Source organism: Microtus oregoni, unplaced genomic scaffold, assembly GCF_018167655.1.
Source record: "Microtus oregoni isolate MIOR12 unplaced genomic scaffold, Mior012 000054F_ref0000373, whole genome shotgun sequence".
Classification (NCBI taxonomy): domain Eukaryota; kingdom Metazoa; phylum Chordata; class Mammalia; order Rodentia; family Cricetidae; genus Microtus; species Microtus oregoni.
Window position 1 is genome coordinate 13,616,572 of NW_024543830.1, and position 19,052 is coordinate 13,635,623.

At 39.4% G+C, this 19,052-nt stretch overlaps 1 pseudogene; it reads left to right on the top strand.

Moving 5' to 3' along the window:
• The first annotated feature begins 952 nt into the window (after window positions 1-952).
• LOC121437969 lies at window positions 953-15,630 on the top strand (annotated as a pseudogene).
• Window positions 15,631-19,052: the final 3,422 nt, after the last annotated feature.

A 19,052-nucleotide genomic window follows, 5' to 3' on the forward strand; every position in this document is an offset into this window, starting at 1 on the left:
AAAACCTAGATCCCCCTCAACTAAAGAATGGATAAAGAGAATATGTTACATTTACTCAGCTCTAAAATACAATGACATTATCGAATTTGTAAGCAAATGGATGAAACTAGAAAATATCATCCCAAATGAGGTAACCTAGACCCAGAAAGACAAACATGACATAGAGGAAGGATTGTATGGAAGCGGCTCATAGAAGCTCACTAATTCGGGACCAACATCTAGGGGACTGAATGGGACCAACCTAGGCCCTCTACATTTGTGTGACTGTTGTATAGATTGATCTACTTGTGAGACTCCTAACAGTGGGATTAGGGCCTGTCCCTAATGCTTGAACTTGCCTTTGGAAACTTATTCCTCTTACTGGGTTGCATCACCCAGCCTTAATACAAAGGAAGGAGCTTAGTTCTACTTCAACTTGATTATACCATACTTTGTTAACATCCAAGGGAGGTTTGCCCCTTTCTATACAGAAACAGAGGAGGGGTGGATGAGGGTGCAAAGGGGAGGTGGGGAAAGAAACAGGAGGAGAGGAGAGAGGGAAAACTTTAGTCAGATGTAAACTAAATAAAAAATTAATTATTAAAAAATAACGAGATTTGATGCCAGATATGAAATACTGGCACAACAAAACTTTAATGTGATATTTGAGCAGGTGTTATGTGGAAGACCCCTGTCCTGAAGTTGCTGAATGAATGCGTGTTTTCTAGGGCTATTTTACCCACTATAATACAAGGAGATATGACATTGTTTTCCAATAAAGGGCAGGAAAGGTTGTGATGGTGGTTAGATACTGAAGGAGCTGAGACAGATTATATGTAGTCCTCTGGATTTACTGATTAGACACACAAAAACCCATTGTTTTTACTTTCTATCTGGAAAATCAGTGATAACCCGGCTCCCAAATGTATAAAAAAGCTGCAGAGGCTCTGCTGGGAGCAGTCCTGAAGGCATCATGGCCTGACTCATTCTTGTCACAGGTGAGTTAGCAATCAGATACACAGCCTCAGGCTTGCCTGGTTTTATTTTGCCACATGATCTGACAACAAAAGAGCATATCTCAGTTCTGTTATGCTTTAATGAATTAACTTTTCTCTTTTTATTTAACCAAGATTTCTCATGCTCTTCCACCATGGGCTATTGTGACACTTCTGCTACTTTGATGTTAATGTCACAGCCTAGCAGAAAGTCTCACTCATCTGCAATGTGTGTGCTCTTTCCTCCTGGGTGTAGCTAATCATTCTCTCTGCTCCTCTTGGTTTACCTCTTGACTGACTTTGGAGTGGTGCTTGTGAATATGTTAGTGTCTTGAAACTAGAGTTCTACAGAGATGAAAATGGGTGGGAGGAGCTAGAGCTAGCCATGTGTTCTTTGCCCCTTACATTGCAAAGCGTTTTTCTCATTTGTCCTTAAATATTCTGCAGCATTGACGATGTAAAAATTCCAATATTATGGAATGGAGCCCTTCAAAGAGATTGTGTTAGTAGTTGTTTGTGCCATGTCATTGAAAATCTACCTGTTGCTCTAAATTTGTTTACAAAATTTGTTAAAATGCTGAATATATTCAAATTATCCTAAGCTCAACTTGTAAGTGATATAGAGTACAAGTGGTCTTTTAGCATGGTTATGATGGATGCCTGCCATCTTATCTGTCAAGAAGCACAGTTAGGAAGTTCAATGTTGAAAGAAAGTCTGGGCTAATAGTGAGATTGCCAGTTTAAAACCCAAAGTCAAAACAAAAGATAAAATACATTAACGAAAATCCAAGGATTGTTTTCTGAAGCCCACAATAGGTATATGGCTCTTCATATAATCTTACCTGTGGGAAAGAATCATCAGAGATGATTACCAAAAATAATTCCAGGTTGTATTGTTTTATGTTTGAGTATACCTCAGGTGTTGGAAGTCTGGGATCAGTTTGGCTCTGGAAGACCAGGTATTTCTGAATACTGAGTAACAGAGGAGAACCAATTTGTAGAAATTTTAGTGCAAAAAAAAAAAAGAAATTTTAGTGCATGTTGCTAGTATAGACAGTTGATTTCTGAAAATAATCCTCAATTATGACACAGAAGAAGGAACAGGGATGTATTTGCGTGTTTTGTGAATTCATAAAGAGTAGAGGGAAATAAATGTATGTTAATTGAAAAGGCCATCCTTGTACATATGTGAAGTTTCATCTGTATAATATCAATCTACTTCTGGTAGGATTGCCCAGATTTCTCAGAGCTCCTAAGGATACCAACTGCTGCCTCTGAGTAAACATTTGTTCTCTCTCTCTAGGTCTGGCACTTCTGCTGAATGCCCAGCTGGGTAAGTTAGTGATGTCACCTCATTTTGTTGACAAAGCTTTTTACTCCCCTAGGCCTCAGATCATCTAATTTATTTTTACAGCACATGTCTGCTTATTTTGTATGCTTTTAAAATTATACCATCATATTAGTGCACCTGTAAAACAGTGTGAGGAGATAAACCAACCAGGGAAAGAGATGGGTTATCATCAAGGAATGACTCTTAGTTCAGCCATCTGTGATGTCCTCAGCAGTGTTTCCCTCTGAGTGTTAAGGAACTGGTAACTGTAGAGCTTCTCAGGAATGGTGAGCATGAATTCTTATGAGCTCCTATGCTCATGCAAGCTTTGAACATGGACCTCTACCAACTCTAAATAACAAAATTCAGTGAGTGCCTGGTGCATGAGTTAGAAACCCTGGACTCATGCTCAAGAGTCTTCACACAACCCGGTTCTCGGAGATAAAAGGTACCTGAAATACAGTAGGGGAAAGAGGAAGGAACAAAAGTCAGCAGACCCCACTGTCACCTGCCGCATACTGTACTTCTTACTCTACACATCCCACAGGTTCTTCCTACCAGCTGATGTGCTACTACAACAATGTGGCCCAGGACAGGCCAGGACTGGGCAGTTTCAGTGTTGGCAATATTGACACAATATTGCTTGTGTTCTCACCTCATCTATGCCTTTGCAAAGATTAAGAACAACAGGATCACCCAAGGAAGAAACAGTGACTTGACTGACTATCAACCTTTACGTACCCTGAAAAAAAGGTCAGAGAAGGGAAGAATGATCTGTTTGGGGTCTACAGTGTCAATAGTTGTCACCAATCAATTCTTCTTAAATGTGCATCAGAAGCAATTTTTGATGTGTGGATTTAGTCAATGCCTTTGTCTTTATATTTTAATTGATTGCGACTGTATATTTACTACACATAACTAACCTTTGCATATTGTCTATGTCCTTGAATGTCTCTGGGGGTGTGGAGGGGAGGGATGTGATGAAAAAGTCCCACACAGAACTGCATATTCCAAGTCTCTCACCCTTTGCACACTGTCGAGCTGTGGGTCTCTGTTTTTGATCCCATCTACTGTAGGAGGAAGCTTCTCTGATGATGACTGAACAAGGCACTGCTCGATGAGTATATCAAAATGTTTTAGGAGGCCAAGTGGTGGTGGCACACACCTTTAATCCAGCACTCGGGAGGCAGAGGCAGGCGGATCTCTGTGAGTTCGAGGCCAGCCTGGTCTACAAAAGCTAGTTCCAGGACAGGCTCCAAAGCTACAGCAAAACCCTGTCTCAAATCAACCAACCAACCAACCAACCAACCAACCAACCAACCAAACAAACAAACAAATAAATAAGCCGGGCGGTGGTGGTGCACACCTTTAATCTCAGTACTCGGGAGGCAGAGGCAGGCGGATCTCTGTGAGTTCGAGGCCAGCCTGGTCTACAGAGCTAGTTCCAGGACAGACTCCAAAGCCACAGAGAAACCCTGTCTTGAAAAACCAAAAAAAAAAATAAGAGAATGTTTTTAGTTGTTTTGTGGCTTTATTCCTTTAGCAGAACAGTGGTGTTTGATTTGACCTTACTTTTCATACCTTTCTGGTCTCAGGTTCTTGGCCACCTCAGCAGTGCTGGGGCTAAATTTCATCTAATGGAATGGGCCTAAACAAAATCAGATATGGGTTGCTTACTCCACCAGCTTTGCACCACTACTGCTCTAGCATAGAGCACTTTTTAATCTACATTTCCTGATGGCTAAGGATGACGATCATTTCTTTAAGTGTTTCCTGGCCCTTTGTAAACCTTTTTTGAATATTCCCCACTTACTTCCATATTCACGGATTAATTAACTTGTTTGATTTTCTTCAAATTCAGGTTTTTTCCCCTCGTCCTTTATAGTCACTAATCGCCTAATAGATGGATGGCTAGCGAATGCTTTCTCTCATTCTGCAGGATGCCCTTCCATTGCACCAGTAGTTTTTTTTTGTGTGTGCAGAAGGCTCTTTCTTGCAACCATATTTGTCTATTATTGGTCTTATTTGCTATGTTTTCATCGTTGCATTCAGTCAATACTTTTCAACATGTTGAAACACACAGGCAGTTATGGGGAAAAGCCATGGGAGTGGACATGAAGTGTTTTCTGTTCTGGGATGGGCTGGGTCACTAGTGGTGGGTAATCTTCAGGATTCTCCAGAGTTAAGGAGTGGCTTACAGAAATGGAATTTGTAGGGGTAGACTTACTCAGTCTTGCCTGTCTCTGGAAAGGCAGTTCAAGTGAGCTGTAGGAGAAAGGGAAGTTTATAGGTTTTTGGTGTTGAAGGTCTGCCTGACTGTGTCTGTCCTGATCTTTGAATGGGAACTGTAGCTCCAGAAAACTGAAAAGGATAAGAGTTTACAGATGGTAGATGCAAGGGGACTGCCTTTCCTATTCTAAATTGAATACTGAATATTCCTCACATCATTTTATATTGATTTTTATTATATGTATAGTTTACAAATCTTTTCTTCCATTCCAAACTTCAGCATTTATTATGTTGCTTCCAATTTTCTCCCTTGCCGTGCAGATTCAATTGCACTGTTCAGTTTTGATTTGTTGCCTTTGTTTTGATTTCATATTGTGAAAATCACAGTCACTACTACAGAACTTTCCATTGCTTTCTTGCAATTATTTGATGAAGTCAAATCTTTTATCTATGCCTTTCTTTCTGTTTTATGTTGTTTTTGCATATGGTGTGACACGGAAGTGCAACTTCCTTGTTACGCATGTGGATAAGACATTATTTCAAGCAGTCCAGCAGCATATGATACTTGCCCTTCTGGTTCAGGAGCCAAGAGTGAGATAACAAGGAATTAGATAAAATTTCACATTACTGTGGTGTACAGTATTTGAAAATTAACAAAATTAGCTGTGGAAGAGTAAAATAGGGGTCGATTTTACTTTTCTGTTATAAGAAGATAAATACTTGTTATTTACTATTTCCAGAAAATACGATTGAAAACTGAATTACATATCAAGGAGTTTGGATCATATTTCAGACACATACACACATACTCATATTTCAGTCATATAATACAATTGATCTATAATATGTTGGGTTAGGTTAGATAGCACTGAATTGCAGGAGCCATATTATAGATAATAATACTATTTTAAAAAGAGAAATCCACAGACTATGCAATTTCTCATCTTTAACCTTTACCTTAAAGGAGCAATGAACTGATAACTCTCTTGGCTGTTGGAGGCAGCGATACTGGAACTGCTCCGTAAGTGATAAGTTCAGAGTCTCTGGCCCAATTACTTTGAAAGCAAGCCAGCTCAGTTCTATATGTGTTCTATTACTTCATTATATTAGCATGGGTATTAAGGATGTCATTTCATAAGATTTGAAACTCAATTAAATCTTTCACTAGAGACTAAATAGTAAGTGGAAGATATTGGAAAGGCTACTCTGGCTTTCATGTATTTAAGTTTGGAATTATGCAAATGGATAGCATCCTCTGACCTGTGAGTTAGTGCCTTCCAATCAGCCTGTTCTTAAAACTGTCATGAACAGAGATGTGACCATTGTCTTTCTTTTCTTTTCTTTTCTGTTCTGTTCTGTTCTTTTTGTCTTCTGGAGAAGAGGTAAGAAAGGGAAGCTTATGAATAAGAAGACTTCTTTAGTGTCCCTGTATTTGGAAGGCATTTGATGAAAACCTGGTTAGCTCAGATATCTGCTTGGTGAAAATACCACAGGCAATTTGGAAATTATTAGAGTACAGACAAGGAAACTGTGCTAAGGTACTATGTCTGAGAAGAGGCACAATTGTGGAAGGAGGCAGGGTGAAAACCAGAAAGGCCACAGGAGGTGTTTAGAGGCAGAAATTGAGTTATTAATGGGTTTAATTCCAATGTGCCTATATTATGGTCTTACGCTTTTTTGTATGTGTGCCTCAGTTTCTCAGGTGTCCACTCCTGAGTTCCGCAAGATTTTCATCAATTCAGTTATGGTCTTCCTGCACCAGTATGGATTTGATGGGCTGAACCTAGACTGGCGATATCCTGGGTCTTCTGGGAGCCCTGCTAAGGACAAGCATCTCTTTACTGTCCTGGTACAGGTGAGTAGAAGGTAAAAGTGGGTTGAGCCTAGAAGATACAATATCTATACTTCTTTGTTTCTTTTTTTTTGAGACAAGGTTTTTCTGTAGCTTTGGTGCCTGTCCTGGAACTAGCTCTTGTAGACCAGGTTGACTTTGAACTCACAGAGATCCATTTGCCTCTGTCTCTGGAGTACTGGGATTAAAGGCATGCACCACCACCACCCAGTTCCAAAATCTGTTTTTCTAAGGAGGGTTGCAGAGAAAATTCTAGCAAGAGTTTGGAATTGAGAATATTAAGATTACCAAGATCCTTAGGTATAACTAACTATACCTTACTGCAGCAAGCTATATGTTAGGCATTACTCTGCGTGCTTTTCAACAATCAAGATTCATCTCCACATTTCCTGTCAAATAGGAACCCTAAGTATGAGTCTTTATTTCACATACAACTACCTAGAGTAGAAAAAGTGTAAAACTGACTCATCCAAGAGCCCCAAGATACTGAATGTTATAACTATCAGTGCAATCTTAGAGCAGATTTCAATGCATGAAACAATTTTATGAGACTGTTTGTTGTCAATGAGCAAGGCATATGGAAAATATTGGAATTATGTCAAAACTGAGATGACTGAGTATAGTTAGATATGGAGAATGTATATCTGAGGTGGAATCTTGAAACTATAGCCACAATTCCAAGCGTATTGAAATAACTGATGTGATAAAGATTCCTATAGAGCAAAATTTCAGCATCTGGTATTTACCTAATTCTGTGATATGACAGGAAGAGAAAGAACTTCCCATGTTGGTGCCTTATTTCAGTCTTGACAAATTCAGGGACTATCCACTTAGATCAGGAGAGGATGACATATAGGGATCTACATGAGCAAAGACTGGGGTAGAAGGTAAGTTTGCAAAAATGGCTAGCATCTGATCATGGGGCACTTTGTGTGTGTCCAAGTGTTTGGAATTCATTTTCCATACTGTGGAATTGTTTGAAAGATTATAGAGAGTGAAGATGTGTTCCAACATGTGTACATTAGGGTGAGTATTTGGACATTAACCCCGAAGGACAGAAAAAAGTGCAAAGGTTGGAAACTGAGGTAGAATGTTAGGTCACAAATATATAATAGTCAGTGTCTATCGGACTTGGGGAACATTTTGTGAAGAAACAGAGAACCCCATGTTTCTGGTTTGACCATTTGACCCTTACAATATTTGGTAAGATGGTAAACACAGACAAAGAGATTTGAACAAGAATTGACGAATATCCATAAATCCAGGAGCCCAAAATGTCTTGTTTGGATAGTAACTAAGAGTTCATGAAGAACCCTAGATAATCCACTTTATTGATGTTAACATCTACCTACTGATATAACCAGTAGGAGAGTAGGAAGCAAAATGAGTAAATAGTGTGAAGTCCAAGATTACAGACGATTTGGACATCTATCCACTTGCAAATCAGAAACTTTACTCTCTAGACTTACTTTCTTATTCTTCCTTTTCCCCCCTCAGATTGTTATGCCACTGGGATCTGTTTCCAGGGACATATTCTTTTTCATACCACCAATACCAGATCCTCAACCACTCTGAAGAGTCTCAGCATAAGACAATAAGTCAACTCTACTTTACTTTGCTTTATTACCTCTCTTCATCAGATATACTACTCTAATTTCAAAGGAAATATGCCTCCAGGCATAATTATGATTCCTAGTCCCTGGCACTAGATTTTACCTTGGAACAATAAAAATCAGTGCACATATAATACAATATTTGGGTTTAATATTTTCCAGTATGTCTAGTTTTATTTGGTATATCTGTCCAGTAAATGTCTCACCCAAAACAACCACTGATCTACATGGCAGTGTCTGTAGACATTTTGTTAGAAAAAGATTTGCATACCAAAATATTTCTTTATTAGAGCTGACCTTAATACATGTTGATTTCCTCTGGAACTGAATTGTATTTGTAACTCAGTCTTTACCAACTTCCTCTTTGTATTACTTTCAGTCTACATTTTATTCCATAAAATCTTGGTCTTGTGGCATAGTCCAGATACTGGAAAAATGCAAATAATTTTCTTCACCATGAAAACCTTGCTGTGTGGAAAGCCTGCAAAGCTCTCAGTGTAGTGATGGTTGTGGATAATCTAACAAGAAACCTGGGAACTAGATTTTGGATTACTGAATAATAAACTGAGATGAGGCATAGCAAAATTTTCCAATATCCATGTTTATTAGAAATCTTTTAAATTGCTGAATATTATCTGTCATGAGTTTATCTATATGGTATCATGGTAAGGTGAAACAAAATATTTAAATCATTTAATTAATTATTATACAATTATACATACATATATAATATATTTGAATAGGCAAAATGAATGTGAAGTATACATAAATGTTCTATAGGAAATGTATTAAGCCTTTCAGCAAGAATCCCTGCAAAGCAAGACACCAAGGCTGATGATTGCTGCTACAGTAGCTGGTATCATTTCCACCATTGAGTCTGCCTATGAGATACCCCAGCTATCCCAGTAAGTGATTCCTCTTACTCTTTCTTCACCCCTTGGAATTAAGTCAGAGGACACTTAGGGGTCTTGTTGCTCCAGTGCTTTGTGTACAGGTTTTGAATATTGTGTCTTTTTCCTGAATGAGTGTGGCAAGTGTCTGTCAGAAATGATTTATGAGTTTTTTTCCCTCAAGGTTCTTGAACTACATCCTGGTCATGACCTACAATCTTCATGACTATAAGGAGGGATACACCAGAGAAAAGAGTCCTCTGTACAAATCACCAACTGACATTGACAACAATGCCTTCCTGAATATGGTAAGTCCCTAAAAAGATGCAATGCAGACTGCACTAGAGACAATCTAAATGATGAGTAAATTAATACAAGAAATAGCTAGAAGCACACACAGCTTCTCAAACTACTGGTTTTTATTGTTATCATTAACAATAAATTTAGATATATGCTTTTGAAAAACCTCTAAAATCTATCTTAATAACAGAATCTGTGCTATTGGGAAGTTAACATATACAGCCACAAGTCTTCAGCAGCTGTTTGGGACTTTTTTTTTTAATTTTAAATATTTATTTTTAAGCATGTATAGTGGGATATGTGTACGTGAGTGCAGGTGCCTAAAGAGACCAGAAGAGAGTGTGGACGACCTGAAGCTAGATTTATAGGTTGTAATGAGAGATACTTGTTTTTTTTTTTTTTATTGAGAAAAGGAAAAAAAAGTATCCGCCTCCTCCCAGCCTCCCATTTCCCTCCCCCTCCTCCCACCCTTCTCCCCCTCCCCCAAACTCCTCTCCCCCTCCCTCTCCAGTCCATAGAGCAGTCAGGGTTCCCTGCCCTGTGGAAAGTCCAAGGTCCGCCCCACTCCGTCCATGTCTAGGAAGGTGAACAACCAAACTGGCTAGGCTCCCACAAAGCCAGAACATTAAGTAGGATCAAAACCCCGTGCCATTGTCCTTGGCTTCTCATCAGCCCTCATTGTTTGCCATGTTCAGAGAGTCCGGTTTTATCCCATGCTTTTTCAGTCACAGTCCAGCTGGCCTTGGTGAGCTCCCAGTAGATCAGCCCCCTTGTCTCAGTGGGTGGGTGCACCCCTCTTGGTCCCGACTTCTTTGCTCATGTTCTCCCTCCTTCTGCTCCTCATTGGGACCTTGGGAGCTCAGTCCAGTGCTCCAGTGTGGGTCTCTGTCTCTATCTCCATCCATCACCAGATGAAGGTTCTATGGTGGTATGCAAGATATTCGTCAGTATTGCTATAGGATAGGGTCATTTCAGGTTCCCTATCCTCAGCTGTCCAAGGGACTCACTGGGGACTTCACCATGGGCTCCTGGGAGCCACTCTAGGGTCAAGTCTCTTGCCAGCCCTAAAGTGACTCCCTTAACTAAGAATTGTGGTTCCGTGCTCCCCTGTCCAACCTTCCTTTATCCCAATCCTCCTGTTTCCCCAAGTTCCCCCCTCCTTCCCTTCTAACTTTTCTCTCCCCCATCACCCCTTACCCGCATCCCACCCCACCCCCAAGATCCCAATTTTCTCCCCGGCAATTTTGTCTAATTCCCATAGCCAAGAGGATAGCTATATGTTTTTCCTTGGGTTCACCTTCTTATTTAGTTTCTTTAGGTTCACCAATTGTAGTCTCCGTGACCCTTATGGGACTTTTAATTGCCTGCTGTGTTTCAGGATTACATCATGAAGTACTGGGTGAAAAATGGAGCTGCAGCTGAGAAGCTTATTGCTGGATTCGCAACATATGCACAAACCTTCTCCCTGACTGACCTATCTAAGAATGGAATTGGTGCCCCAACCGCAAGCCCTGGCCCTGAAGGTCCCTACTATGAGGTCTGTAGGTTGGCCATCCTGTGCTGTTTCAATTTCAGGCTGAGAACTGGGCTGTAGCCAGGTGTCAGGGGGTGGAAGATTGGAATCAGCTGAATCTGAACATTCATTCTGTCCAGTTCTTACTAGATCTAATAAATGTCCTTCCAAATTTATAAAATGTTTTAATTTATACTTCTTCAATCATACAAATATACTATGCTTAACATTAAATACTATTTCTTCATGTAACAGACCACATACTGATGTGTATCTGCATTAGCACAGAGGAAAGTTATATTGAAGAATGTATCTTACTATGTAGATTCTCTAAATCCAGTGCTTAAATCTCAACCTTAGATGAGCATCTGAAGATAGCACTAGCTGGGTGTTCCTCTGTGATCCAGCTCTTTTCTTGGTGAAAATGACTGGGTTCATTTACCAAGGTTTGGGGAAAAGTTGTGTTGATAACTGTGATGCCTCACACCTGTAAACATATTTCAGGCCAAAATGCAGGAGAGGCGATAGTGTAAATTGACTGTGTGCTACAGACATAGACTGTACCTAAAACAAAAAATGGGGAAAAGACAAAATGTAAACAAAAGACAGAATAAAAAAATAAAATTCACCTTTAATATAGTTTAGCTGTAGAGAATTTTCCTTCACAGAGAATACTGTAACTCAATGTCTTTAATTACAAATAACACTCATTTTAAAATGAGGCACAAAGAATACCAAACAAAATATATTTTTCTTTCATAGCATAATATCTTAAGAATTTGACCTCTTGTCTTTTTTAAGGTTTGTACCTTCCTCACAAAAGAAGCCACTCAGAGCTGGGAAGGCTCTCAGGAAGTGCCCTATGCCTACCAAGGGAATGAATGGGTTGGCTATGACAATGTTAGGAGCTTTCTCATCCAGGTATGTTCATTCCCTTGGAAGTACAGAAGCCTCAAAATTAAGAATCCAAATGACTCTTACCCGCTCTCCTGAACCAGGCCCAGTGGCTTCAGGAGAACAATTTTGGAGGTGCCATGATCTGGGCCCTTGGCATGGATGACTTCAGTGGCTCTTTCTGTAACCAGGGCAAGTTCCCTCTGACATCTACAGTGAAGGAAGCCCTCAAGGTGACCAGTGCAAGTAAGTGACAGCAGGGTTTTGCAATAGTACAAGCATGTCCCTTCACTGAGCGAAAGGCACTCTTGACATGTGTGTCACCCTTGCATGGAGTGGATCTTCCCATTTCATCCCATTGCTCATCTCCAGTGGGATAAATATCCTGATGCTGTCCAGTACCCAAAGTTCCTTGCTACTGTCTTGGACTCTTCAAGGGAAACAGGATCACCTTAGCATTCAAAGGGATGTGCAAAGATTCCCAAATTTCATGATGTATAGGAACATATAGAAACTGTACTGACTCTCACTGTAGGTATCTGCTTCCTTCTGAAGGCCATCTTCACTGCCTCACTCTGTCTCCATGGAGAAACAGGACAGAAATGAATTAAGAGTACTTTTAGCTCTTTTACCGGAATGACCTTTTAATTTTTGTTTGTAAAAAGATCTTTTGGATAAGAAGCTTTTATATACGTAGCTTCCATCAGCACACAGTGTCATATATGATTGATAAAGCAAGACATATTAAATTGAAAGGGTGTCATTGAAGAAAGATACAAAGACAGGCAATCACATGAGAACACGGGTCAATATGACATCTCTTTTCAACTTCTGATGATAGAGAAATCTTCTGATCGAATGTAAGCAAGACAAGATAATCACCCCTCTCCTCTCCAGTACATCTTGTCCACACTTCACTTCTAGGAAAGGTTATTTTTATAAAGGTTTCCACTCATTTTGTTGTGCTGTGTCTTTCAGGTTGCATGGTCTCTGCTCCAGACCTTCATCTGGTAAATGCTCCGCTAGACAGTGGGAGTGGAAATCAGAAGAAAAACTGAGCCAGTGGATTCTCTGCCTTCTGTGACAAGAGAATAATAAAGATGCCTTCCTGTGTGGCCTGAATGCAATCTAATCCCTGCACATATCCCAAGTGAACCTTGTCCTCAATCCACCCGTGATGAGGGGACATGGCATGAGCTTGACCATTCAGCTCTTCTCACTACTCTGAACAGAATGGTATCCTTTGTTCTTTGCAAAACTCCCTTGCTCTTCCCTAAACTACTAAAATAAAATCAGCATTCAGATCACGAGTCTTTATTTCTCTCCTCGTGTGTGTGTGTGTGTGTGTGTGTGTGTGTGTGTGTGTGTGTGTGCGTGTGTATGTGAATTTGGAGAATTCTTTCGTTCAGGTGAAAACAGCAGTTCTGTGTGTCTGTGTGGGCTGTAATACTAGAAGACATGTGTTAAGAAGTTGTAGAGCCATGAACCTCATGGTCTTATCTGTCAGCATTCTTGTGCATAATGGATGGAGATTGGGAAATAAGCATTTGATGTTGCTGCAGGGATGAATGAAGACTTGGATATTTTATATCTCTCAGTTTGAGACCAAACTCCAGAAAGAGTCACAGTGACTACAAGACAGCACAGCATATGCAAAGCTGAATGTCTTGCTGAGCAGTAAAGTCCAGGTAACCTTTTCATCTCTCCTTGGGTCTCAAAACTTTTTCATCACCTCTCAGTATTAGATGATGTTATTCCCCCTTTACCAAACTCTTGGTGTGGGAAGTTCTTTTGTATATGTGTTACTTTTATTGGTTAATGAATAAATCTCTTTTGGCCTATGGAAGAAAGAATGCTAGGAGAAAGAAAGTGGAATCAGAGAGACGCCATGTAGCAACAAAAGGACACAAATACCAGAAACCTTACCAGTAAACCATGAGCCTTGTGGTAAAATATAAAATGATAGAAATGGATTAATTTATGATGTAAGAGCTAGATAGGAATACACTTAAGTTATTTATTGTAATTAATATAGTTTCTGTGTGATTATTTTGGGTCTGGGCAGCCAGGAAACAAAAGAGCACTCTCTGCCTACAAACTATTATTTCTTTCCCATTTTCTTCTAGCTCCCTCTTCTTCCCTCATTCACTCCTTAGTTTTACCTTTTGTTTTATGGGCTTTCACAAAATCTGGGTATAATTCCCTTGTCAGAATATTTGAGTTCCAAAGATCTTCTTCCATTCTGTTTCACTCCTACTAGGTAGGTTTTTATAAATATTGAGATGCCTACACTAGGAAGTTTGGATTCTTGGCCCACTTAGATGTCAGGAGGCTGGCTGGATGCACAGTTCTGTGTAAATTTCATGACAAGAGGTCTACCCTCACCCAACATGTAGAATCTATTGAATTGAATGCTATTCCAACTTCAACTGGTCTTTCCAAAAGAGAAAGTTACCTTCAGAGCTTAAAGTCCTTCATCTGAGGGACTCCTCTAGGCATAGCTCACATCTCTCTTCTGGGCAGCACAAACATACTCGCTTTTCCTCTGGAGAAGCTGTTGGCACTAGAAGCTCACTTCCATGCTCCCTGTGGTATGTATTTCAGTTGTAGATCCTGTGTTCTGATGTATTGTTAGTAGCAACTGCTCTAGGAATAGTTAGGAACTGTCACTCTGGACTGTTGACTCTGTCACTCGCATGAAGAGTGACAGCAGTAGCTTCTGGCATGACCTAACAACAATCACATTCCAGAAGAACTGTGTGCGATGAAGACATTGTATGCTGTATAAGCTGTAATTGAGCATCTGGGCCATTTCCCAGGCTTCTTATATTTCTCCAGTCTTCACTCTGAGGACACAATAATCTTTCCTAACACTGTTGAATATAATGAGATATCAAAATCTATGTCTTTGAAATTTTAACTTGCTTTATTCTGTCATAGATGTAGAAATGTCATTTATGTAGAGAGGTGCAAGAGAGTTTATGAGGATGAACTGATTCCAAAGTCATACATGCTTCTATTTAACAGCCATGATGGATGAGACCCTGGAAAGGAATATTGCTGATTGGGGTACATGAGCAGAATAAGAACATTTACAGAAAAAGTCTATTGTCTAGTGTCCAGCATAAAAAGATATTACTTACACTTCAGGACTCTAAGATGGGCAGTTCTGCTTGGCATTCTCATGAGTACAAGTCCCTCTTGAAGAAATTATAAAAGTAGTCGCCATCTTCAGTCCTATCTGCCTTGACTGATCTGAATTCACTCATCAGGCTGCATCTACCTTTTCTCCATGATGGTTTGTAGCAAAATTACTCTACTCTCAGTTGATATTCTCAACTATTCTTCAGCATGCAGTCCATATTAAAATTGTATTCATATTGCTTTTCAAGCACAGTTAAACTTAGTTTTGATTTAGACATATCTAGGAAAAGGAAGTCACAACTGAGAAAGAACCACCATACAATTGGTCTGTGTGGCAATTTGGTAATTACTGATTGATGTAGGCTGACTCGTCCCAAAGTGGGCAATGCATCCTTAGGCATGTGGCCCTGGGTTATATAAGAGAGGTAGCTAAGCAGACCTTTAATATCAATTTGCAAATAGTATTCTTTTCTGGCCTCTGATTCACATCCAACTTGTCTTAACTTGTCTTCCTTGATGATACATTGTAGCATATAAGCTGAAATAAGCTGTTTTCTCTCCAAAGATTGTTTTTGTCAGTGTCTTAACACAACAGAACTGTAAATTAGGTGTGTCACTCTTTCCCTTTATTTTCCTCTTATTGACTTCAACTCTATTATAAATTCACAGTAATAGTCATTAAATATTGAATCTCCAATTTTTCATCACCCATCCTGATAAGCAAGAATAAATATATGACTCTCCTGTTCAAGGAGCCAAACATTTCCCCCTTTTTCAGGTTGCATAGTCTCTGCTCCAGACCTTCATCTGGTAAATGCTCCACTAGACAGTGGGAGTAGAAATCAGAAGAACACAACTGAGCCAGTGGACGCTCTGTCTCCTGTGCCATGAGAATAATAACAATGCCTTCCTGTGTGGCCTGAATGCAATCTAATTCTTGCAGAAATCACAAGTTTACCTTGTCCTCCATCTGCCCGTGATGAGGGGATGAAACATGAGCTTGACCTTTCATCTTTTCTCATTATTCTGAACAGAACACTCTCCTTTATTCTTTGAAAGTTCCTTGCTCTTTCCTAAATTTCTAAAAAAACCAAAACCAAAAACCCAAAAAAACCCTAGCATTCAGAACACGCCTCTCTCTCTCTCTCTCTCTCTCTCTCTCTCTCTCTCTCTCTCTCTCTCTCATGTTTGTGTGAGCTTATTTAAGAACAACAGCACAATCTGGTAAAAACTATTCTTGTGATAATTAACTCAGTCCCATGTGCACAGCAAATCACACTTAGAACTATCTGGAAACAAAGTAAGTTAAAGAAAGATCAGATGTGACTACACCAAAACTCTCTGTAAGGAACAAGTGACATTGTCTTCATTTAGATTTCTATTGCTGTGGTGAAATATTATGACTAAAAAGCAAGTTGGGAATGAAAGGTGTCCTGAGTTATTGTGGGTCATGACACAAATACAGCAGATAGCAATGGATAATTCAGACATCAACCCACCAGATGAATAATTCTCTGATGGAGGAAAACCTCATTCAGTTAAGGCTTTTGGGACCACCAACTCTGACAACTGTTGTTCTTGTCTGCATTTTCATGTGTACAGAAACAGTTATGATATCTTCCCAATGCCTGCACTGTAATATGTAATCTTATATGATATGTATATGCAATCTCATGTTTACACCTCAATTTTATGGGCACATATATCCATAGATGATCAGAAAGATGACTTCTCATTAAGCTGTATAATTTTGATGAACAGAAATATACTCCGATATGTTCCACAAAGACAGTACAAAACTTAGGCTCTGTTTTTTGTCATTAGCTCAGGCTGACAATGTTATATTTTCAGCTTCAAGACAAGTTACATACAATTAACTCATTTAAAACCTCAGCTCATTTAAAATTTCAAACTAGTCTGTTTCTGTATATAGATTAAAAGTCAAACAGAAGGACAGAGTTTCAGATGTCTAATCAAGGTTATTAACACAAAGCAACCTAAAATAATATGCCAATTTCTCTAACTATGCCTGTGTCCACTTCCTGCTAAATTCCTTAACAATTAACACTCTACACAACTTCTAAGCTCAATTTATGATATAAAACTCAAGGTTCAGCTAGCTAACTTTTTTATTGCCTAGGTCCTAACCAAGACCAAAGAAAAATAGTTTTATATTCAGCAACTGTGGGTAAAGTTTTATAATTAGTCAGGGCTACAAAGGATGGTTATGCCTTGCATCCAGTGATACTGGTCTGGGGTTACAAATAGGATAGAGAGTATATTTTTAGGGTTGAGACCTTTTCAATGCCATTGCCTGTGAAAATGCTGAGCACCATGTCTCTGCCTATGCATTGCCATGCTAAATGGCTCTGCTCCCAATTGCTTACCCAAGGAACATGTTATGACCATGAGGTGTAACTCTTTTTCTTATTGCTTCAGGCCTTCTGAAAATGTATGTATGAGCTATGCGAACAAAGAAGCTAGAGAGAATTGGAACGAAAGATTTAGAACTGGAGAACAGGAACTGAAGATTTAGAACTAGAGAATTGGAACTAAGAACTAAAGAGAATGAAAAAAATTGTAGCTACTGAAGAGTAAAGAGAATGGCCTGAAGAGTTCATGTGAGATTTCTAAGTCCTGCTACTCTGGAATGTATTCTCATAGTAACCCTGGGTGCATCACTGAGAGCTGGTTTCACAGGCTGCACTAGAATGTCTTTATTTCCTGTATTCTTTCACATTGTAGTCCACCATTGGATGAACTCAGGACAGAAACTCAAACAGGGCAGGAACCTGGAGGCAGAAGATGACACAGAGGCAAGGAAGTACTGCTATTTACTAACTTTCTCTCTATGGCTCACTCATCCTGTTTTATCATAAAACCCAAAACCGCCAGCCCAGAGGTGACCTTTCCCACAATGGGCTATACTCTCCCCTATAAATCATTATTTGAGAAAATGCCCTAGAGACTTGTCTACAGACTAATCTTATGAAAACATTTTTGTTTCAGTTGAGGTTCTCTCCATTCAGATGACTACAGTTTGTGACAAGTTGTGATAAAATTATCATGGAAGGCACCTTCCAGTGAGTATATGCACTATCGATCGACTAAGACAAACAATTTTACAAGAAGAGTATGGAGGAGGGTCCAGTGCTAGAAAGTCTCTGGACACGCAGATTGCAGAAAGGTCAACAGGTTGGAAAGTCTTCTGCTCCAACTTTACGGCAGAAAGCAAGTTTTGCATTTCTTCTCTTGAATGAACAATCCGGTGTGCTTAATACCCAAATTTCCCTAGTGCTTGTCTATGAGGACAAAAACCTTCATGCCTTCTGTAATATAGTTTCATGTTAGCAGGATGACTGTCCCAGAGAACTGTACTCACAAATGTGACTGAGTCTAATACTTCTGAACTGTGTACTCAACAATGAATGAAGGTTATACTTCATATGAATTCTATTTTTCTGAACCACAGTAGTGGTCACTTTTACTTTTTGATTTCCCCTTTTATTAAAAGTACATTATTTTCTCATACAACATATCTGGATTACAGTTTTTCTTCCCTGTACACCTTCCAGTTTCTTCCCATTTCAATTCCCATGCAGATCCACTCCCCTTCTGTCTCTAATTAGATAAGAACAGGCTTCTAAGTGGCAACAACAGAATATAAAAAATGAAATATAATAAGCTGAAATGAATCCATCACATTGAAGTTGCAGATGATAAATCAAAAAGTAAAAGAACCTCAATAGAAGGCATAAAATCAGAGACCACCATCTACACTCAGAAGTTTCATAAAATAGTAAGCTGAAAACTATAGTCTATACATGAAAGACCAGGTTCAGAACTTTGTTGGCCCCATGCTTGCTGCTTTCATCTTTGTGTGTTCTTATAAACTTTGCTCAGCTGATATATAACCTGATTGCTCTTCGAGCAGATGAGGGAGGAGGACTTGATTGGGGGAGGGGGAGGGAAATGGAAAGCGGTTGCGGGGAGGAGGCAGAAATCCTTAATAAATAAATAAATTAAAAAAAAATAAAAAAATAAAAAAGAAATCATTGTTATCCTAGTGTCCTTCACCTTCTCTGGCTCTTTAACTATACCTACCTTTTCTTCTGTGGGGTTTTATGAGCTCTTAGGGGAGAGATTTTGTAGTGGCATTTAAACTGTATTTTAATAAATAAAGATCGCCTGAAATCTGAGAGGAAAATAGTCCCACTGTTCAGCCTTACAGACTAGGTTATGGTGCACTCAAGTAGCAATAATAGCACTCACCTTTAACTCCAGTAGCCACACTAGTAGTTGCCATACAAAAT